The sequence below is a fragment of the Ovis canadensis genome, chromosome 10 (assembly GCF_042477335.2).
Source record: "Ovis canadensis isolate MfBH-ARS-UI-01 breed Bighorn chromosome 10, ARS-UI_OviCan_v2, whole genome shotgun sequence".
NCBI lineage: Eukaryota > Metazoa > Chordata > Mammalia > Artiodactyla > Bovidae > Ovis > Ovis canadensis.
The window spans coordinates 75,223,841-75,249,508 of NC_091254.1; positions in this window are offsets into that span (position 1 = coordinate 75,223,841).

A 25,668-nucleotide genomic window follows, 5' to 3' on the forward strand; every position below is an offset into this window, starting at 1 on the left:
GTGGGGACTTTCTGAGGCTCCCTTTATCAGCCTTGTGGCCTTACCCACAAGATAAGATCGTTCATATATCCAAAATCTCCACCAGGCCACTGTCTTCACTCCTATCCTCATCTTCAGATAACACTCCATTTTCCCCTTTCTTATGTAAACTCCTGTTTGTTTTGTGAGACTCATGTAAATATCTGGTTACTGAAAATTTTTCATCCCTTTTGGTCTAGTCAACTGTTATTTCTTCATATAATCACTGAGATATGTAAACTCTTCAATTTTATCATTATCACACTGTATGTGTATTTGATCTGCTCTTCATAGGAACATGAAAATATCCTAAGTGAAGGAATCATATTATTATTCTGAAATCTCAGGGCTTAGCACAATTCAGTCCTTGAATACAAGAAACTGAATAATAGAGCATATCAATAAATAGAACTTTCACACAGCTTCAAAGTGGTTGTCTCATAAATAATATCAATAGGAGTTTTCAAGATTAGCCATAGAGATGCCATTTCCCACCAGCATCATTGTAGGAACAGTATCTCATTGTAGATGAAACATTTTACTTCTAACCACACATGATGGTCAATAACCATTGACAATGAAAGTGCCCCTTGTCATCTGGGGTATCAGTCTGAGCACAGTGGTTAATTATAATGTCACTGAATGATCAGAAGTATGTCCTTGATCTTGGGCAAGAGCTCTTCTCATTATTCTTGGAGCCATGTTGAAAAAGAGAGTAGAATATAATTACCCTCTCACATTCAGGATTAAACTATCTCTATGACATAGTTCAGATACTCCACAAATTTATACCATTATAAAAGCCTTCACTCTGTCACCCTGATACAATCCCTCTATTGCATTTTGTTTTATGTATAATAAAACAAGTGATATTGGATCACTGGTATAGAGAGAAATATCCTGATGTTTCTAAGAATGCTTCATCCAATATTTTTACTGTTGGAGTGACAGGTTAACTAAGCAATATTAGATTCAGACAGAGTTTTAGAGATAATTGTAAAATAGTCAAATCCCTTCATACTCATTTTGGAAACAGAGGTGTAATAGACTATTCCATTTGGTTTCTATGCCAGAAAGTTGCCACAGAAATATAGGACTGCTACAAATACATTTCTCTAAAAAAGTGTGTTTTATGCTGAGATGGGAGTTACTATGACAAGTGTAATTTATTTTCTAGTTATCATTTATTTACATATAACATATATCTTTAAAACACAGAATTTTAAATGTATAAAACAAAACTGAAACATTGTCATATAAAATACATTTTAGTAAATGTATACTAGTAAATAATAATGGCTAACACATTGTTGCATGCTAGTATGGGTCAGGAAGAGACGTTTTAGATAGAGTCTCACAATTAAAGTAACAAGGATACAATGAACTGGATTTTACTTTAATTTCCCTGTGTTTAAGGCCATTATATCACTTTTCACTTCTACAAGCATAATTATAACATTACCCTCACTCCATTCTTCCCTTTGTAGAATAATACAAATAATAGACTTATTAAATATTTTCTAAAGTGACTGGTACAAATACTAAAATCAATTTCTTTGGAGAATTGAAAATAATTTAATGCACCTCACACTATACTAGTCTTTCCATCATATGGGAGCTAAGTTGTAAAAGGAACATCATGGGGAAAGCAGGATTTTGGGTGTGGTCAGAACAGAATTGGAGCTGTTTGCAAAGGAAAAATCCCAAAGAGTACTTGGGATTATTTGGGGTGCTTGATATCATTAGTATTAATAATTTTATCATTTAAAATATATTAATAATAGTTATATTAACAGCAAGTACTTTTTGAAGTTGTTCAAGTAAATTCAGTTTTTACAGAGGAATTAAAATCAAAAGAATATGAAGTCAGGAGTGAGTCATCTGTTCTTACTACTAGGACATTTTGGCATATCTGGAATGGCTTTTGGGAGAGTACTGATGCTTCCGGCAATGCTGCTGCTAAGTCACTTCAGTTGTGTCTGACTCTGTGTGACACTATAGATGGCAGCCCACCAGGCTTCCCCGTCCCTGGGATTCTCCAGGCAAGAACACTTCCGGCAATACTTTGATACATATTCTCACTTTATTACAGTGGATACACAGCCTTTAATCAGATAGTAAGCTAGCTTTCTTCTGTCACCCTGCCAGCCATTCTCTGCCTCAGTTTTGTTCTTCTTTACAGAATTTAGAATTCTCTGGAAATATTTCATTGTAACATTTTGTTTGTTGTTGATGTCTCCTCAAATATATGTAAGGTACATAGGCATTAGAATTACTCTGCTCTTGTTTACTACTCTATCCTTGGCGCCATGGCCTGATACGTACTTGGTGCTTCGTATTGAGATGTTACAAATGTGTTCAGTGTCACACAGCTAGCTGTTAGTGACTGCCGGGATTGTAATAGCAGACCTCCACCTAGGGCTATTGGATCATTGGTTCAGGACGCTAATCTGTATCTCATTCTATGTTGAGAGAGTTTGAGGATATGTCACGTCTCAATTTAGGTCTGCTTATCTTATAACTTCTCTTATTTTGAAAGTTATATGATTCATTTTCTTCTATCTCTCTCTCCACTTCATATTTCACTGAGCTCTTCAAAGAATTCAAGACAGTGATGTCTGCATTTTCCATTTCTGGCAGGGCTTTACTCTGATGTGTCTATCACATGCTTCTAACAAGTACTCCATTTTCTATTCATGAAATTGGGTGACAATGTATTTACTTGAGTCTAGACAGGGTCGTTACTCGGTTTTGAGTTATTGTTGTTTTCCCAAAGAGTTTCTCTAAGGGTAGTTTGATTTGAATGCAGAACAAGTAGCAGATATTAAACAATTTTTAGTCTTAGTACATAATATAAATACGTAATCCTTGGTCACTGAATTATTTGAACTCATGTTTATGAAGAAAATATAATGCACTTAAAGACATAATTTCTATGTTAGGCCATGTTTATGTGATCTCTGAAACTTCCCACTTCAAAGACTCAAAGGGTCCTTTGTGAGTAGAGGCAGGCAGATCATTTCATTATCAGGCAATTACATCAACACATCAGGATGCCTTCTGAATGCAGACTGTTGATATCCTTCTGTCTCCTTTCCAGCTGGCATTTTTGGACACTCCACTGATTTTTTCAGTTTTTCATCACTTCAACAATACAGTCTATTTACCATCTCACATTTTTGAAATCTTTCCTGTATTACAGGCTCAAATGGCATAGATACAAATTCTCTCAATTTTATACTCCAATAATACTGTTGGCTTTTCATTGAAGACAATTAAACATGTCATATTATCATTGTAATGTCATTGTACCAGTGTACTTTCCCTTAAAAAGGCATTTTCTCTCTTAGGTAAAGAAAATGGATTATTGTCAATATTTAGTTTGATACACAGGCAAGGCTGCACACTGAGGCTATTTCCTCTTTCACTACAGATATATTATCAATGAAATAAATAAGGTTATTATGTTATTAGATATTATAATAAAAAGATTTGTTTCAACTATATTTAATACTTTATTACAAAATAAAAGGCATGGAAAGACCAAAAAAATGGTGTTCTAAGCTTCTACTTTGGATGACAATATGATTCCCTATTTTTGTTTTATCTTGTCATGTTTGCATTTTGTTTATCTTGTTTGGAAGAGGAAATCTTTTTTCTAGAAGTCAGAAGTCAACACATATTATAATATATTGTATCTCATTGAAACCAAAAAGTTATATGTCACCTATACATGTAATACAGAGAAGGCAATGGCACTCCACTCCAGTACTCTTGCCTGGAAAATCCCATGGATGGAGGAGCCTGGTGGGTTCCAGTCCACGGGGTCGCTAAGAGTCAGACACCACTGAGCAACTTCACTTTCACTTTTCACTTTCATGCATTGGAGCAGGAAATGGCAACCCACTCCAGTGTTCTTGTCTGGAGAATCCAGGGATGGGGGTGGGCTGCAGTCTATGGGGTCGCACAGAGTCAGACATGACTGAAGCGATTTAGCAGCAGCAGCAGCATACATGTAATAGCAAAGAGGTGTCAAATAAAGGTCAATAAGTAGTCTGAATTTAGTGTAGACTATGCTTAATTGACTTTTTGAATGCCACTCCTAAAATAATTTTATTGATAAGGTGGAAATTATACTTTGAATGGAATTACCAGATATTTTTTAAAAGTGCCAATAATTAGAGAGTATCATATAAAGTGTTTAAGTAATATATTTTTTCATGCAATATAGAAGAGCTATCCTTGCCCTTTCAAGATGACATTACTGTCTGCAAGGGAAAAACAAAACTGAAAAAAGCTATTCAGTGGTAAAATCTGGAGGACCTTTTATCATTTTATATTAAGGGAAATTCTCCTAAAGGATAAACTCAAATGGGTACATTGTTCCTAAATATTGAACTCAGTGAAAGAAATAACTGAATGTTAATCTTAGTACTAGGGTTCATTAAAAGCCCATTGTTTATTGATTATTAGTAATTAACATCATTTTCTGGAAAATTAAATAAGACTTATTGGACAATCCAGTCATTAAAACATTGTAGTTTCTCATTCTTGTTCCATAGCCACAGCCTTACCACAACATATCATGCTGAGTGTTCTTCTATTTACTTGTTTATCCATTTATTTGTTTTATAATTCATTTAGTATTTCTGGTAAAAATCACCCACATCTTTCTTAGGAATTCACTAGAAAGAGTACTATAGAAGCCACACATATATCTCTTTGCTGTGTTAACATGGCTATCATTTTCCTGTGGTTAAAGACTATTGTTTCATGGTCATAACACATAGTTACTGTTCAACATATAATTGTGCATTTGGATTTATATGAAATTAGCTATATTTAGATTACATTTAGATGTAGTGGTTAATTGCTAATCTATGGCCATGTTAAGAGGGATTCATGATAGCCATTGTCTACATAAAAGGAAAAGAAGAATGTCAGAAATGACATTGTGATTCTCAGAAAACAGGCCCAGTGTAGATGGAGTGGTCATTTCTTTGTTCTTCTGGGAGTAGGGACAGCGTGGGGTAGGGATGGGCAGTTTCTTTCCCACATGGTTCTGCTTTCCTTCTATAGAGTGCCATTAATAATTTAATTACTGAAAATTTCTCCTGGATTCTGTCATGGGACTACTAGTTAGTAGTCTCAGTCTCCAGGATTACTACCTCTATCCATTTCTTTCTGTGTTTCTAAAGTATTTTCAGTGAAAGAGAAGCCATCAGATATGCTAAACTGCTGATACCTACAATGAGGAGTTGCATTATTTTATAAGATATCCTCTCAGTCATCTAATTCTAAACAAGCTGTACTGCAATAAAGTGTTTATATAATGTTGAACTACCCCAACATCCTATGTATATATTAATATTAATTTCCTTTTAAAATCAATATTTATAAAAATCAGTACCTAAATCTGTAAGTCCAAGAATGGTAATAAATGTATAGCTTGCATAAAAATAAAAACTATGCCCAAGATTGGAGATAAAATGAAATTATTTTTGTTTCTAAATAGAAAAGCCCAATATTAAAACAATATATACTCCAAGTTTTGAGTTCTAGTTTGAATAATTCAGGAATATCAGAGTCCATAATTCCTGTGGAGAATAGTGTATTAAAGTTTGATGTCTTTGAGTTAAAAATCATGCTCTCAAACCATTAAGTGCAGCAGTGTTCCATATATATATATATTTATTTAATATAAAAATACAATGTTTAAGGGTGATTTTTCTCTTTTCCAATAGAATATTTGCAACTCTTCATAGTCTCACTCTCAATTTTCCTTTTTTCACCTATTCATTCAAGTATGTCTTTAGTATATACCTTACTGCCATGATGTATTAGTTTTCGGATATACAGTAGTGGAACAAAAATCTCCTGTCCACATTGAACTTACATTCCTTCATTGAACAATTTTTGCAAAGACTATTTAATGGGACTTCTAATCAGTTATGTTTGGAGTTAATAAGTCATGATTATTGAAAAAATTTATTTTACTGCTCTGAATTCATATGACATTAAATAATCCTTAGGTATTTGTATAGATTTGAATCTCAGACTTTATGTGTATCTGGTACTTTAATAACAGTTTCTGAATATGAATTTCATGAAGGTATAAAATGAAGAAAGTAATTAGGAATAGTACTCTAAAGTTCAGACCTTCAGTAAACATTTGAATCATTATAAAATACATTCTTTGAGATTAAATCCTAGTAGTATTTACTTTGATATATCTACTTCTTGGAAGAAAGAATATTTATAAGTATATTAAGTATTATATTATTCTTTCTATTTTAGAATTTCTGGAATCTTATAGCCCTGGATTTTAAACATTCTCTGACCAGTGAGCTTAATTTATAATTGATATCTAATAATGATTCAATTTCTTGATAATCTCTGCCCACTGATATTGACTCTATCCACTGTAACAACTGAATTCATAACTATGGTTAAGTGTACAATATTGGATGATTTTTTAACATATTTTCCATTATTTTTGAACAGTGCTCTATCTCCTTATAGAGGGCAAGAAAAGCCCCTTGATACATTTTCTGAATAAATTTGTTTTAAATATGCTAAAACTCTGGAACATATTTTATCATCTGAATGAAAATGTAATAAAATAGTTTTAAACAAGATAACATATATTATTTTATCAAAGTATAAAAATGTATATGGAGTGAAAGTTTTGCAAATACCTCTCATGTTGTCAGAAAGGTTTAGCATGTAAAAGTTAAGGCTAAAATTGGAAATTCAGTAACATTCCTAAGAATGGCATGTAAACAAAATCTAATTAAAGTTTGGAAAGTTCTACTGATAAACACATGCCAGATTAAGATTGAGAAAAAACGCTAGAATAAGAGATCCAAACTACATCAAATTCATATGAGTTTAATAACACTTCAAGTATCTGAATGAATATAATACAAAATTTTTTGTTAAAAATTAATGTTATTCAAATTAAATCTAAGGAGTAGGCTAAGGTAGTTTTGAGTGAAAATGATATTCAAATTGGTAATTATGTTCAAATTAATTTCTTAGTTGATCAAACCACCTGTTCTTTGCTAGGCGCATGTTATACATAATAAACCGAGTGTAATAATTTCTAGAATGGATGTTGTTCAGATGCTAAGAAGAATAGAAAGCATTTGTATCATCCACATTTCTAAGACGGTAGATCTTATGTGAAGTGTTCTGATCACAAAATAATAATAAATAAATAAAGAGGGTGGGAGGAAATTTTGGAGTTGATAGATATGTTTACGGTATAGTTACGGTGATTTTGTTTATCTCCAAACTCATCCAGTTGGAGAGTTATTATTATGTATGTACAACTATTAAATATGTACAACTTTTTGTATATGAGTCATACTTAATATTGGCTCTAAAGGAATGAAAAAAGTGTGCATAAGGATGAAGAAGATGCTTGGATTTCTGTAGTTACTTTTTAAATGGTGGAATACATTTGTATGATGATGGAAGAGTAAGCAAAAATTAAGACATGATAGTTTAATGTTAGATAATTCAAATAAAATGATAAGTGCTAGGTTTTATAAATCACTATGGTAGGTTACCAGACCACCTGATCTGCCTCTTCAGTAACCTGTATACAGATCAGAAAGCAACAGTTAGAACTGGACATGGGACAAAAGACTGGTCCCAAATAGGAAAAGGAGTACATCAAGGCTCTATATTGTCACCCTGCTTATTTAACTTATATGCAGAATAGGATCATGAGAAATGCTGGGCTGGAGGAAGCACAAGCTGGAGTCAAGATTGCCAAGAGAAATATCAATAACCTCAGATATGCAGATGACACCACCCGTATGGCAGATAGTGAAGAAGAACTAAAGAGCTGCTTGATGAAAGTGAAAGAGGAGAGTGAAAAAGTTGGCTTAAAGCTCAACATTCAGAAAACGAAGATCATGGCATCCGGTCCCATCACTTCATGGGAAACAGATGGAGAAACAGTAGAAACAGTGTCAGACTTTATTTTTTGGGGCTCCTAAATCACTGCAGATGGTGATTGCAGCCATGAAATTAAAAGACACTTGCTCCTTGGAAGGAAAGTTATGACCAACCTAGACAGGATATTCAAAAGCAGAGACATTACTTTGCCAACAAAGGTCCGTCTAGTCAAGGCTATGATTTTTCCAGTGGTCATGTATAGATGTGAGACTTGTTCTACAAAGAAAGCTGAGCGCCGAAGAAGTGATGCTTTTGAACTGTGGTGTTGGAGAAGACTCTTGAGAGTCCCTTGGACTGCAAGGAGATCCAACAAGTCCATCCTAAAGGAGACCAGTCCTGGGTGTTCATTAGACGGATTGATTTTGAAGCAGAAACTCCAATACTTTGGCCACCTGATGTGGAGAGCTGACTTATTCGAAAAGACCCTGATGCTTTGAAAGCTTGAGGACAAGAGGAGAAGGGGACGACAGAGGATGAGATGGCTGGATGGCATCACTGACTCGATGGACGTGAGTTTGGGTGAACTCTGGGAGTTGGTGATGGACAGGGAGGCCTGGTGCTGCAATTCATGGGGTCGCAAAGAGTTGGACACGACTGAGCAACTGAACTGAACTGAAGTGAACTGATGGTAGGTTAATTCATGGATAAGAGAATTGAGAACTTTTACAGTTATGACATTTAGAAAGTGCCAAAAATACCATATTTTGGTTAACAAAATACATCCAATAATCTCACAAAGGAAGTCCAGAGCACACTGATGGCTATGTATATAAATAAATAGATGAGTGCTCCTGCTGCTGCTGCTAAGTTGCTTCAGTCGTGTCCAATGCTGTTTGACCCCATAGACAGCAGCCCACCAGGCTCCTCCTTCCCTGGGATTCTCCAGGCAAGAATAATGGAGTGGGTTGCCAGTTCCTTCCCCAATGCATGCATGCATGCATGCATGCATGCTAAGTCATTTCAGCCATGTCCGACTCTATGCAACTCTATGGACAGCAGCCCACCAGGCTCCTCCATCCATGGGATTCTCTAAGGCATGAATACTGGAGTGGATTGCCATTTCCTTCTCCAAAATAGATGAATAAAGGTGAACAAATCTCAGAGCTGTGTAGCTTATATTTGAGTAATTATTTTCAGCATAGAGCAATAATACATAACAAGGATTTAAGTGTGAGCAAAATTGGGATGAATCATTTCTCTGGAGCCATTTTGGGTTTTAATCTAACTGTTTTATAATGAGTTACTTAAATTTTAGTATCTACTTTCTTCCATTTAAAATGTAAATAATAATTTTGCATATATTGCAGATCATTGTAAAATGTAAATGACATTGGACCTTGTACATTGTGTGTCCTTAGTCGCTCCATCATGTTTGCTTCTTTGCGACCCCATGGACAGGAGCCTGCCAGTCTCCTCTGTCCATGGGAATTCTCCAGGCATGCCATCTTCCGGGAGATCTTCCCAACCCAGGCAGGGATCGAACCCCAGTCTCCCACATTGTAGGTGGATTCTTTACCAGATGAGTTACCAGGGAAGCCCTTGTACAAATTAAGATCTCAATATATGCTAGTTGTTTGTCATTACATACTTCTCATACCTGCTTCAATCTTTCTTTATATATACTTCTAAAAACCATCTTTATTGGTTTTCATAAAATGACTGCTGCCTTCCTAACAGACTCCATGTTCCCAGTACTTCTATTGCTACTTATGTGAGAAAAATTATATTTTATAGCTATATCATGCTACCAAACAATTTGTTATGTTAGGCTTTCTGATAAGGTGTTGCAAAGTTTTATAGTCTTCTCTGTCTTTCTTCCTAAGTTCACAAATCATAGGAAATTCCACTTTGTTATTGTGGAATGCACAGTTTCCCTCTTGGGGATCTTTATGACAAAGACAATATAAACACAAACCATGAACTGTCTAATACTATGAAGAATCTTTCAACTATATCAGCTTCAAGCATCTCATCAATGCAGTCTAAATATCTAGCAATTAGATTTTAGAACTGATATTTCTCTTTGTTCCACTCTGGGTTTACAACTCCACAGTCTTAATGCTAAGCATTTGGAAGTTTGGCTCTATGATTTTTCTTCAAATTAATTTTCTATAACAGTGCTGTTCAATGAAACTGTCTGTGATAATGGAAGTGTTCTATATCTCTGCTTTCCTATATGACAGCCACTAGTTATATGAAAATATTGAACATTGAAATGACTAGTGTGACTGAGGAATTAACTTTTTAATATGATTTAATATTGTTTAAAAGATAAGTTTAAAGCAACACACAAAGCTAGTGACTACTGGGTTGGACTTAAAAGTTCTAAAGTTATGGTATTCAACTTTTAAAATGGTACTTCTAATAGTCATATCATTTTTTAAGCTTGACTGAAATAGACAGTTATTCTCTAAATTGAGAATCTTTCTACTTGACAGTCATGGTTACTGATTTTATGCAAAATAACTGATATGACTGCTAATCTTTTCCCATCCCTAGCAAAGACTTGGAATTTTATTGATGAATTTAGCTCATACATAGGCCCAACTGTATTACAAGAGACTCTCAGTTTCTATATCTATGCTTGATGTTTTGAATGATTTTAGCCGTTTTAGAGTGTGTGTGTGTGTGTGTGTGTGTATGTGTGTATGTGTGTACATGTTCAAGACATGCTGGGGGGCTAGTGATGATGACAATCGAGGAACTGAGCGAGTCTTAAGACTGAATTTATCTGCAGAGATTTCACAGACTATCAAGGAGAGATTCTGAGGAAATTGACAAGGAAATGAGCCAGGCTAAGGACATCCAGGCTAAGAGATACATGACAAGGATATCCAGGCTAAGAGAACATCAATTTCATGTGTTTTTCACATTTCAGTGCTTATTTAGTAATGCCTTTGTTCTTTGCTAAATCAAAGTTTCTGAACATTTCTGAGGGAAAATAAATAATGCAGCTTGTTAATGTTATCCTTTATTGTTATATATTTTTGTTTTTGTTTCTTTCTTAGAGATGTGAGATGTATATTTATGTGTTGACTTTCTAAGATTTAACCAATCAAACTGTTTTGCCTGTTCTTAGGTCATTGCATCTATTACAGTTGCTATTGCCTGCACTTAAGATCCTAGCCAACTTCTCATGTGTATCACACATTGCAGAAAGAGGCACACTGATTCTATAGCTGAGGATGGTAGATTTACAAGTTTTGTGAGAGAATTGCCCATAGTCAGCATAGAAAAGAGACAGTAACAGTGGAAACCCTAGTACTTTGCTCTTTAGGATCAATTTAGATAATAGTGTGAAGCAGCCTGGGCTTCCCAGGTGGTGCTAGTGGTAAAGAATATTCCTGGCAATGCAGGAGAAGCCAGAGACGTGAGTTCAATCCCCTGGCTGGCAAAGATCCCCTGGAGGAGGGCATGACAACCCACTCCAGTATTCTTGCCTGGAAAATCCCCATGGACAGAGAACCTTGGTGGGCTACAGTCCAAAGTTTAGCTAAGAATCAGACATGACTGAAGCTACTCAGCAGGCAGGCACACATGAACCAGCCTTATTTATTTAGTGGGTATCCCAATCTAGTTTATATCCAAGGCAGTGAGTCCCTGGCTATTGTATCTGATTTACAATTATTCTGGAAAGTTATCAATTAAACAAACTAGATAGTCACTTGGCCTGTTAACTGAGAATCTGGACAATAGAAATGAGTTTACAAGGAATTAGTTAAGGTGATTCCTTCAAGGAGGCCTTTACCATGTCTTTGGTTTATAGAACTGGAGTTGACAGAATGATGGTAGAAAAAAAATAAGCGATTAAAGCATAAAATGCAAAGTGATGAGACTGTTGCATAGAATAAAATAGGTTCACAAATGGGGAGGTACAAATCACTGATTCTCTGCAACCCTGAGGATGAATCAAAAAGTACTATGAACAGTTGTCAGAATATAGATTAGCTCTTAGAATAATTTTGTGTTTATATTCTACACTTCCAACTTTTAGCAGACCATAGTAGCAAAAGCTGAATAATAAAGAAAATAATAAAGTATATTTGTTTTGTAGGTAACTAGAATATGTCAAATATAAGTGGAATTAGATTCAGGAGCACTAATACATGGTGTACTGTGATGTATTTTATAGAGACCTATAGAGTGGCAGATCCTCATCAAGGAACAGAGTCCAATTCATTCAACATCATGTGCCTGCAGGAGGCATCCATTAAACAAATACTGAGTTTGCCTGAATAAAAATGAGTAAATTTGTCTGTTTTGAAATATGATAGACAGAGTTTTTTCCCCTTTGGTCTAATTTCAACATTGTTGCTTTTACAGTATATTTTAAATAAACATCTGAAAGAGTCGGACACGACTGAGCAACTGAACTGAATTGAACTGAACTGAACTGATTCTTAGGTATATTTGTTCACAGATTTTCCACATATATCCACCGCAAATGTAAAATATGCTAAAGAAACTGCATCATTTGACATTTTTGTCTTTTATTCTCTGCCTATCATCTTCTTTCTCATTCCAAGCCTCGTTTTTACCTATTACAATTCTCCATAACATAAAATTATAGAAAATGATTGTAAAGATTAACATTCTTCTATAGTGCTTAATTCTTTATATAAATTTATAATATTTCATGATATATAGGAGAGAAATAAAATACAGTATGCTCTTTGCAACCATAAAAGTCAAATAGGAGGGATATCGTCCATCCTGCTCCCTGTGTGTGTAACAGGATAATGCCTTTTGTGCAGGATTATCTGATAATTATTTTTTCAGAGATGCTCTCGCTTTCTCTCCTTATTGTCTAATCCTGAAATATGACCATGTTTTTCCCAGAAACAAGTTGCCAAGTAAAGGAGGATATTTACATTTGAAAATCCTTTTAAACTTTTTGTGAGTTGCTGAAATTCAGGAAAGTCTGAAGCCTGTAAGTAGCAGCAGGAGGTGAACCAATTAGGATTAATATATTGAGTGATGCCTAATTCAGACATGTTTCTGAGGACCATACTTTTCTCTGTCATGTCAAACCAATTATTTCAGACATAGTGGGATCTTTTACTTTGCAAACGTCTTTGCTAGCCAAAATAAAATGTTAACCGACACCTATAATGAATGTTTTAATTCACTGTGTGCAGTAAGAAAATAGAACCTATAAGAAAACATTAAGAAGAAAGTTATCTAACAGAAAAGCACTTTGCAGTTTCTCATTTCTCCATGAATTATGCCCATTGATCCAGAATATTTCTACACAAAGAAATAGAAGATATTATGTAAAATAGCTAGTGACTTTTCATAGAGGGAAATGATAGCAAAGAGAATTTTATGATACCATTCATCTGTAGTTGAATATTTAAGTTGCTGTATAATTTATTGCACATGCCTTCCCTTTCTCCTCTACACTTATTCAAAGCTTTAGAAAGCATCGACACTATTAGAGAATAAAACAAAGGTGACTTTAACTTGAAGATTCCTTTATTGATTTCTCATACTCTTCCCCCCTCGGTTCCACCTACCTATTCAATTTCCTAATTTTAGGGTTCTGGGATAATATCCACCCACAGCCTCACTTTCCAAATATATCACAAAAGTTCAGAGAGACAAAAAGAAGAACACAGACATACACAAATCAATCATTATCCCTGTTTTAACTCTTCCTCATAAAATAAAATTAATAAATATGAATATTTATATTCACATCACTTTACTAAGATGTAAGAGATAAAAATAAGAGGATAAAAGAGTTTATGTACATCACAAACTGCCCATTCAGACAGAAATAAAGCCTCTTAAGATTGGGTGCTGGGAGCAAGGACATGAGGGCTTGTTTACTTGTTTATAAATTATCTTTCCCTAGTATTTACTTGGGCTTCTCCCATTTCTTTGATTAGCAGATTTATATAGTAAGCTCTATATTAAATTTCCAGAGTATCAACAGCCTCCTCCAATTTAACATGTTGCAAATATTTCATATTCCACTGCACTTGACAGCCACATGGTGTAAATAGTCTGCATTGATGACCACAGCTTCATGCAATCATTTTATTTTTCTAGATGGGAAAGTGAAAAGTTCCAGATCGTCAGGCCCCTGAGTATAAAACAGATTTTGATAATTCAGGCCATCTTTTAATCCTTGTTGGCTGTTCTGTTTATGCTGAGTGTTATTAAAGCATAAGATTCTTGCCTGAAATATGCCCTCTTCAGCTTCATGAGTGTGGGATAGCATGGGCAGGTCAACAGCACTGGCGATGGCTTCTCCATCTGGCTTCCTAATCACTGTTTTACATCTAAGCATGCCTGTTCTTCAGCTTCTAGAAACCAAGACGGTTGTGCTGGTCAAAACAGGGGCAGAATTTTTTATTCCAGCAATGATTGAAAAAAAGAATATTTCCTCACAACAAGTATAAATAGGTAATTTCCCAATAGTTTTAGGAGTCTGCTGCAGCCATATGAGCCTCACTATTTGTCTTTGTGAGACTGGACAATGGTTACTTTTGCCTAGAATGCTCTTCTAGGTAGCCATGTATCCGACCCTCTCACTTCCCAGTATTTCAGTATTTTCTGTTACAGGAGACAGCACTTTAATATATTCTTGAATCCTTAGTCAGGGAAAACATATTCTGATTTTAAATATACTTTAACTAGAAGCATGTGTAATATTATGCTTATCCTATGTAAGCATATGGAAAACTTCAAATAGGCTGAGAATGATTGTTTAGGGCAATATTTCCTGCAAAAATGCAGACAATATATCAAATGGATTTTTAGCTTTGTAAAATGCCAAAGGAAGAGCTGAGACATTTGATAATTGCCAGAACCTTTCACTGAAAGCTCACCAGGACCATGAGTCATTGTTTAGGTGACAAGATGTCAGGATATGACAAGATATTCCTGTTATATAACATGACAAGGAGCTTAACCCAGTTCTAATGCTGAAAAATACGAGTTAAAGTAAAAATAAAAATGAATAGGTCTTCCTTCATTTCTTTGATGAAAAGATATCAAAGGACTTTATAAAGTACTTCTATTTTCAAAGTGCACAAATTCAGAACCTGAGCCAAAAAGTAGGAGCCTTTATAAATGGAGAGTCAAATGTTCTTTTAGTAGTGTAACAGCAATGTTAAGACAAATCTGGAAGAAGAACATAGCTCTGTTAGAGCCATGAGGAAATTACATTTATTAAAAACAGAATGATTTTGTGGAATAAAAATTAAAAGTTTAGAAATAAAACATCTTTAATAGATTTACTGAATTTCTTTGAATTTATTTAAAACTATGTTACTATGGGAGAGGAATACTTGCCTGAAGAAAATAGGGCATTTCTTATATACATTTAAGTATACACATTTAGCATGTGCAGAGTTTTCAAAGTACAAGCCTTATGATGAAAACCTTCAATACAGACAAATAAGCTTGTTAATGAAATGAACTACATGATTCATTAAAAATGACTATGGAGATCAATTGATGTTAAAGCTAAGACTTTCAGTTTTTACTATTAGATTCATGAATTAATAAGAATATGTATGGCTTACTAAATCAATGTTTTACAGTAATTATGAGTTTAAAGTCATTTTCTGACCATTAAACAGCTGCTTCCATTACCTAGTGAAGTAATGGATTAATTTACGTTATACACCAAAACTTTCTCTGCCTTTGTTAATTCCAGATATTTCTAGGGAAAACACCCTAAGATTATAATAATAATACACATGAAAGCAAAAATGATCAATTAGATGAGTATTTGAATATTTTAGAAAACTAAAGCGCTTTTGTTTATGTATTCTCCATTAACCAATCTTCCAGATTTAAGCTTGTTTTTTGAAATATAAAAATGTCCTCAGCTTTGGGGAGTTTAATGCTCATTGTGATGCTTTTCCAGTCATTTATCATTCACAGATAATTTGATATCAACAACCACACTGTCCTCACAAATCTGTGTGTGCTAAGTTGCTTCAGTCATGTCTGATTCTTTGTGACCCTATGGACTGTGGCCCGCCAGACTCTTCTCCATGGGATTCTCCAGGCAAAAATACTGGAGTGAGTTGCCATGCCCTCCTCCAGGGGATCTTCCTGACCCAGGGATCTAACCCATGGTTCCTATGTCTCCTGTATTGTCAGGTGGGTTCTTTACCACTAGCGCCACCTGGGAAGCCCCCTCACAAGCAAGGTCTTATTTGAATGTTATGGAGCAGACATGACTTTTCAAGGGGTCTAATCTTCTGTCACTAAAGACTTTATATATTCCTTCAGTCAATAAAAATGTTATCTTTTGTTTATGCTAAAATTTCATTTTTTTTTCTTTCAAGACATTTCTAGAGTCTCCTAGTAAAGTTAAAGCTACTTGATTAGGTAATACCATAAATGTTTTTCACCTGACACTTTTGCTTGAATTAGTTTACAACTGAATGAGAGAGGGAAGAGAGAATAAAAGAATGGAAGGAAGGATACAAAATTGTCTCATTTTTATTTTTTTTTATTTACATGGGAATATAGTTGATGAACAATATTATGATAGTTTTAGGTATATGGCAAAGTGAATCCTTTATACATATACTAGTACCTATTCTTTTTCAAATTATTTTCCCTATTATGTTGTTTCATAATATTGAGCAGAGTTCCCTGTGCTATCAAGTAGGTCCTCATTGGTTATTCAATTTAAATAGAGCAGTGTGTACATGTCAAGCCCAAACTCCCTAACTATCCTTGCTTCCCACCCTCCCTGCCCCTGCTACTGCTGCTGCTGCTGCTGCTGCTGCTGCTGCTAAGTCATTTCAGTTGTGTCCGACTCTGTGCGACCCCATAGATGGTAGCCTACCAGGCTCCGCCATCCCTGGGATTCTCTAGGCAAGAACACTGGACCAAGTAACCATAAATTCATTCTCTAAGCCTATGAGTCTGTTTCTGTTTTGTAAATAAGTTTGTTTGCATCATATATTTTAGACTCTATATGTAAACAATATCATACAATATTTCTCTGTCTGGCTCACTTTTTTGCAGTTCATTCATTCAGTAAAGATAATTCATGATCACCATAACCCTATCGCAAGCTAGAAGCTGGTGAGAAAAAGCTGAATGATTTGTGATACCTGCACCCATGTCCTGAAAGAACAAGTGTTACATGAATGTAAATACCAATGTTGGGTGGTCATACATCATCTGAAGTGTTCCCCAATTTTCCTTTCTCTCCTAGGGTGGTCTCTCTATCCTTACCTCACCTAGATACTTACTCTGTGTTTTAATGTTTTTACTAGCTTCAAAATCTTTCACTTCTATGCTACAACCAGCACACTCAATATCCCTATCATTTCAAATCCGCTCAATACACCATTTCCATTTAACTGCTTTGGTTTAACAGATTAGAAGAATATGTGATAAAATCCACAACTAAAATGTTATGAAAGCATGCAAGAGAGACATAAAGTGTTTAGTTTTCCATATTAGTTCATATATTAAAGAAGACACTCGTTCTAACACAATGGTATTGAAATATCAGGAGATTTATCTGAAGGTATGTATTTCTACACCTTGATAGTTATAGTACAGGAGCCTGATTCCCAACCTACTTTCATCTCCATCACAAAATTATGGACCTAAACCAGCCAGAACAATGAGTTCCACACCTGAAAATTCAGTTCTCCAAAGAACTGTCTAAAATGTTCATTTCTAACTATACCTAGCACTAGAAACACTAGAAATAAAAAGGAATTAAGTAAAACACAGATTATTTGTTTATGCTAATAAAACTGTATGCTCTTTAAAAGTAAATCATTATACCAAGCATAAGTGACTGGCTAAACCATTAATCTATCTTATTGAAACAACCCAAATAGGGAAAATGAACTTAAATCTTTCAGGGTGCAACAGAAAACAAGAAAAAATAAGACAACAAAATCAAGCCGGATAATTCAATAGAGGGAATTTAACAGAGAATTGGATTACAAGATTTGCAAAAAGATGAAAGGGCAAAGATGGTGAGACATAGAAATTAGTAACAGTCTAAAATCCTATAGGCACAGAACTCAAGACTCAGAGAGAGGTGTGGGTATTATCGGAACTCAGAATTTCTAACTGTCCTGTAGATTTCAGATCCACACAAAGGCTTCTCTGAGGGTAGGTGAAGTCACTGTCAGAGATGCTATCTGAAGTGGAGAGGGAAGGGGGAGCTTGGCTCCCCCTCATATTCTGTCCTCAAATCTCCTGTCAGAGCCTCCCAGTGGTGGAATTTAACTGAAAGCTAGGTCCTAGGAATCCAGGAAATCTAGTTTGCAAGGGTCAACCTTAGAAACAGAGCAGAACAAGGGTTTCACAGCAAACAACAAGTGATTATCAAATTATCCATTTTAAGAAATGGTGACATTTTTCTTCTAATTTTGTGAAATCTTTCAGGATATTGAGCTACTTTTTTGTTAATACTATCATAAATGAGTTAACTCATTCTGAAATGAATTGTCATTTTTAATGAAATTTTTTGTCAGCTTGATGATTTTATTTGTTAGCTAGTCATCAAATACTCAAATAATTACAAATGGAAGTACAAATTGTCTACTAGCTTGAAACTCAGAAAAGCTTCCCAGTTAATTCATAATAAGGTAGAACATTGGTGCTCTTTACACTATGTCCCCATGGCTCTTATTTATTCTTATGAAATCTTGTCTTGTTATACTCTCCCAAGCATCAATCACTGGATTGCTCTTGCCCTGGTTCTTTCCCATTCTAAACCTCATCAAAATTTTACTCTGAAACACACTTAAACCTGATTTTCACTCTGGAACATTTTCTCCACATACATTCTTTCTGGCTTAGGACTAAGTCCTCAACTGAACTTCCACACCCTCAGAGTAAGCTACGTATCTGTTCTTCTCAAAGAAGAATATTGATCAGTCTTTCACCCTAGCAAATCATTTTCTATATAGCTAGAATCAATTCTTAGTATCTTCTTCTTTTTTTTGGGGGGGGGTTGTATTTTGTTGACTTTGCTAGAATTACAAAGTTCCCCAAAACAGAGACTGTCTCTGTCTTGAATTCCAAGGAATCCATCCTTAGTACTTAGGAAATGCTCAGCATCTAAGGAGGTTCCATAAATATTTGTTAAGTGAATAAATAAGTGAATGAACAAATTGCCTATTGTGGAATTTTCAGATCCTACATTATTTCCCACATCTGGTCCAGCTCTGCCTGCTCCCTTAAAGTCCTGCCATCACTAGCAATGAAAAACAAGTTTTAAATTGATTGTTTTACTAGCAGACCACTATCTGGATCATGCACCCTCTCCTTTTGTTTCTGAAATTGATAAGATAATCTGACTCTCTGCATTCTACTCACACAGATATTTCAAGAAAAGTTCTGAAGATCTTTTCCATAGAACCAGTAACTTAGACTCAAGCTGGTATCATGAACTCAGTCAATTTTCAGATCAAACTTTTTCCAAAACTGAGACAAGTATTTAAGTGGTTATTACCTATTTATGGGTTTTCCTGATGGCTCAGCAGTAAGAAAAACCCACCTGCAATGCAGGAGACACAGGAGATGAAAGTTTGTTCAATCCCTGGGTCAGGATGATCTCCTAGAGGAGGAAATGGCAACTCACTCCAGTATTCTTTGACTTCCCTGGTGGTTTAGATGGTAAAGAATCTGCCTGCAGTGCAGGAGACTGGAGTTCAGTCCCTGAGTTGGGAAGATCCCCTGGAGAAGGAAATGGCTACCCATTCACTCAAGTATTCTTGCCTGGAAAATTCCATAGACACAGGAGCCTGACTACAATCGATGGGGTAGTAAAGAGTCAGATACAACTGAGTGATGAGTGACTAACATTCTCTCTCTCTCATACCTGTTTATATATTGTTACTTGGCTTCTTTTGGGTTTTTCATCCAGGTGTGTCTAACTTCTAAGGCATGCATTCTCCCCTTAAGAAAGGATGAGTGGTAAGATCAAATAATTCCAACATTTTCCTCTTGTTATTGTTGTTTAGTTGCTCAGTTGTGTCCAACTCTTTGTTACCCCATGGACTGCAGCACGCCTGACCTCCCTATCCTTCACTAACTGCCAGAGTTTGCTCAAATTCATGTCCATTGAGTCATTGATGCCATCCCACTATCATCCTCTGTCGCCCCTTTCTCCTGTCTTCAATCTTTCCCAGCACCAGGGACATTTCCAGTGAGTCAGTTCTTTGCATCATGTGCCCAAAGTATTGGAGCTTTAGCTTCAGCATCAGTCCTTCCACTGAATATTCAGGGTTGATTTCCTCTAGGATTGACTGGTATTATTTTGCTGTCCAAGGGACTCTTAAGGGTCTTCTCCAGCACCAGAGTTCAAAAATATCAATTCTTTGGTGCTCAGCCTTCTTTATGGTTCAAATTTTACATTAGTACATGACTACTGGAAAAAAAACACTTTCCCCTAGAGCTGATTTTCCTTGAGCTATCATCCAGTACAATTTTTATATTTTTTAAAATTTAACTGCAGTAATATTACTGATTTAAAGTCAGAATTCAAGTTGCTAAAAGTGGTTTCCCTCCAAAAACAAACAAAAAATAATGATGAAAAGATAGGAAACCATGCTAATGTTAAGGAGAATAAAGCTATGATGAATGAACAGTGGACTTCTATATTTAACTACTGCATGTCTAGATTATATAATAAAGAAAAGTCTGCCTTTTTTTTTAACTTTTGTGACATGTATCTTTAATTTCTGCTTCTTGGAAAAACAAAACTCCTGTGGACTGCATAGTAGTAGCTTGTTGCTTTCCCACCCCTTTCCAGTCTGTAGTCTCTCATGCCACATGTGGGTCCCATCTCAGGTCCCTTTCCATCTCACTGAAACTTCCACCCTGCTATCTTCCTAACAGGCTTGGCTCATGTCCACTCTTCTTTGAGCTCTGGCTTGTGTCTTGCTTTCTTCTTGGCTCTAAGCCCTGTTCCCACCATCTCAGGCCTTCCAACTTCGGCTCCTACAATAATCCTCAGTACACTTCACCTCTAACTCCAGATTTACATTCTCTTCTGGCAAGCAGCTACACAATTCTCTGCCCAAAGCCAACTTTCTCATATATAACATCATTTAAATCTCAGAAATTGATTTCTAAAACTTGCAGCTCTACAGAGAATATTCCTTTCCAAATTATTTTATTACTGAAACTACTCAATACAGTTTTGACTTCCAAATACAGTTCTTTGGGCAAGACACTCAATAACCTCAGAGATGGCTAAATCCCATACTTTTCCCACTTCTTTCCCATATTGTTCCTTCCTTTAAATGCTCCATTTTTTTTCTTGACCCAGACACTTTTAATCACTTCCAATATTAAACTTTAAACTTCTCAGGCATACATCCTACCACAATTATTATTCAAAATTGAACTGTTTCCAACACCTATCTAATCCAAATAGTAGCTTGTTCCTTTCTATTTTCAAGTTCCCAAGTCCTTGTGACAGATTTCCCCCTCTCACAAATTCCATTCTTCTTCCCACAGGCATTCTCTGGAACCTGGTATCTTCTTTCCTGTTATTCTGATTATTATTTTTTACTTGCACTGTCCAAAAAAAGCAGCCAGTTTTATATTCTTTGCTTGGTTTCACAGAAGAGCTGTGGTTTCCTTCTCCTGCTCATTTACATCTGTGCTCTTAATCTGACATCCCATAACCCTGGGTTCAGTTCCACTCACACAGTCTTCTCAAAAAAAAGAAAAAATTAAAAAAAAAAAAAGAAAGAAAGAAAGAAACAAAATACCCAGATGCTTAGTGGTTACTAGAGTTGCAAAAATATTGTATACGGACTCCCAAAGAGGGGTAAAAGTCTGTTTGGGGGTTTGTGATATGCAGTGTTCTCTGAAGAATGGAGGTTTCCCTGGTGGCTCACTGGTAAAGAATTCACCTGCAAATACAAGAGAAAGAGACCTGCAAGACATTCAGCTTGGATCTAAGAACAGAAGCAAAATTCTTCATTTCAAAACAAGCAGAAGACTTGCCAGAGGACATTCTCTGGATGAATGGGCATGTCCACACTGGGGCAGGGTGGAGGTGTTAGGGAATTACCATAGGGACACTGATGCAGGAACTCCATAGATACACGTATCCTTCACCTCTCACCTGGGATAGCACTACATTGGCTTCTGCGTGAATTTTTAGAAGGGGAATCAGTTAACAGCAGCAGTACCTTTCCCAGTGTGGATACTATATTTCTCTCTCTTTTTTGCCTCACTTTTTCATTATTTTCCTTCTGCCTGTTGATTCGTATTAAGTTGTCTACAATAAAATCTGCTTCCGAACTCAAAGAGGACCACTGCCATTCCATTCTTGGCTCCATCCAAATCAGTGCTGAAGGATTGACTTAAAGTCTGAAAAAAAAATCAGGTAGCATCAGACAGCCATAATTTTGCTAGTAAACTAACAAACAAATGAGTATTACTATTTTTTTCTTATGGCTTAAAAACTCTACTACATATATTATGTTCATTATCCTACATTGCTTAAATCCATTGTTATTGTTATTTGTGGTCATATTTATAGTCAGCCTTCTTTCTATGCAGACATTGATGGCCATGTTTGCCATATTTAAATGAGAATTTGGTGTGTGAATGGATTTTGTTAAGATAGAATTTCTCATAAGACACTTTGAATACCTGACATGTATCAATCATCATTCTAAGGACTTTGAGCATATTTCCACATTTGATCATCAAAACAATCCTTTGAGACAGATATTGTCATTATCCTAATTTTGCAAAAGAGTAAACTGAGGCCAAGAGATAATGAATAGCATGGCCAAGTGATGACAGCAAATGGTACAGCTAAGGATCAATGACCCACTTTTCCGCCTCCTAGCTAACACTCTTTCCCTAGTACCAGGTGCTTAACTATGACGATGTGTACTTATATATTTTCCAGTAAAACTCTAAGATATCCAGGGGTAGAAATCCCAAGTAAAGAGATTGTTTTTTAACATATTTAACAAAAACACCAACAAAATTCCTATTTTCCATATATTCTATTTCATGTTATTTATATATATTTATATATCATATACTGGAGAAGGCAATGGCACCCCACTCCAGTACTTTTGCCTGGAAAATCCCATGGATGGAGGAGCCTGGTGGGCTGCAGTCCATGGTGTTGCCAAGAGTCGAATACAACTGAGAGACTTCACTTTCACTTTTCACTTTCATGCTTTGGAGAAGGAAATGGCAACCCATTCCAGTGTTCTTGCCTGGAGAATCCCAGGGACGGGGAGCCCAGTGGGCTGCCGTCTATGGGGTCGCACAGAGTCGGACACGACTGAAGCGACTTAGCAGCAGCAGCAGCAGCAGCAGCAGCAGCAGCAGCAGCAGCAGCAGCAGCAGCAGCATATACTATTTCTTATTTCATATATTCATCTATGTGATTTGCAGCAAAATGCATAGCATTTAGCCCTTAATTGGTTTCATTCAGAAATCCCAACCTTGCAAGCATTTTCTTTATTTTTTAATTAATTAATTTATTTTAATTGGAAACATTAATTTATAATATTGTGGTGGTTTATGGCATACATTGACATGAATCAGCCATGGGTGTACCTTTTCCCCCCCTTCCTGAGCTCTCCTTCTACCTCCCTCCTCACCCCCGCCACCCTGGGTTGTCCTAGAGCACCAGTTTTGAGTGCCTTGCTTCATGCATTGAACTTGAACTGGTCATCTATTTTACATATGGTAATATACATGTTTCAATGATATTCTTTCAAATCATCCCACCCTCACCTTCTCCCATAGTGTCCAAAAGTCTGTTCTTTACATCTAAGTCTCTTGCTGTCTTGCATATAGGGTTATTGTTATTCTTTTAAAATTTCATATATATGCATTAATATAGTGTACTGGTGTTTCTCTTTCTGACTTACCTCACTCTGTGTAATAGGCTACAGTTTCATCCACTTCATTGGAAGTGATTCAAATATGTTCTTTTTTATAGCTGAGTAATATTCTATTGTGTATATGTACCCCAACTTCCTTATTCATTAATCTGCCAATGGACATCTATGTTGCCTCATGTCCTAGATATTGTAAACAGTGCTGCAATGAACATTGGGGTTACATGTATCTCTTTCAATTCTGGTTTCCTCAGTGTGTATGCTTAGCAGTGGTATTGCTGGGTCATATGGCAGTTCTATTTCCAGTTTTTTAAGGAATCTCCACAGTGTTCTCCATAGTGGCTGTACTAGTTTGCATTCCCACCAACAGTGTAAGAGGGTTCCCTTTTCTCCACACCCTTTCCAGCATTTACTGTTTGTAGACTTTTTGATAGGAGCCATTTTGACTGGCATGAGATGGTACCTCATTGTGGTTTTGATTTGCATTTCTCTAATAATGAATGATGTTGAACATCTTTTCATGTGTTTGTTAGCCATCTGTATATCTTCTTTGGAGAAATGTCTATTTGTTCTTTGGCCCACTTTTTGATTGGGTTGTTTATTTTTCAGGTATTGAGCTGTATGAGCTGCTTGTATATTTCAGAGATTAATTCTTTGTCAGTTATGTCATTTGCTGTTATTTTCTCCCATTCTGAAGGCTGTCTTTTCACCTTGCTTATAGTTTTCTTCATTGTGCAAAAACTTTTAAGTTTAATTAGGTCCCATTTGTTTATTTTTGCTTTCATTTCCATTACTCTGGGAGGTGGGTCATAGAGGATCTTGCTATGATTTTTGTCAGAGAGTGTTCTGCCTACGTTTTCCTCTAATAGTTTTATAGTTTCTGGTCTTACATTTAGATCTTTAATCCAGTTTGAGTTTATTAATTGGTTTCCTTAAGAAATCCCAAGCTTGCAAGCATTTTCTGATTTCTTTTTTATCACTAATGTTTTTTTTTGTTTGTTTGTTTTTTGTTTTGTTTTTTATTTTTTAATTTTATTTTATTTATTTATTTATTTATTTATTTTAAAAAATTTTAAAATCTTTAATTCTTACATGCGTTCCCAAACATGACCCCCTCTCCCACCACCCTCCCCACAACATCTCTCTGGGTCCTCCCCATGCACCAGCCCCAAGCATGCTGCAAAAAGAAATGTCACATTGCAGAGTACATATAATTTATCTGGAAAAAATATTCTATATTTTATATCTCTGAAACCATCAGAGATAGTTTCCCCTGTATGTATATAATCACCTGGATTCTACCTATTTCAGCCAAATCCCTCCTGGATCTCCTTACAAAAATACCCTTGAAGCCTCTCATTCTTCCCATAGAACTTTAACATAATACATTGATGAAAACAATGTTTCTTCCAAATGAGTTTGGTTAAAAAATAAATGATATTCAGCAAAAGTACAACAACAACAAAATTATTTAAATTTAAAAAGCAGAAATATATGTAGAGAGATAGATATAAATGGTACCTACTATGTGCCATATACTGTCCTATCATTTTACACATTATTACCTTACTCAATGCTAATGAAGTGTTTTTGAGTTAGGCAGTATTGCTTACAACTTCCAAAAGTGGAAATTGACAAATCTGAAAGATTTGCCATAGTATCTGCCACTTTCCATTCTATTTCAGGGGAACAGACTCTGATACCTATAGTGTAAGCCACACAATAATTCTCAACTAGCCAACTGGTCAAGTAGTTTTACAAAAGCAAGCAGTGTGCCCAGTTATTCTCATTTTTATTCTAGATCTCTCCCTCTATATCACAATGTTTTATTCTATTTTTTTAT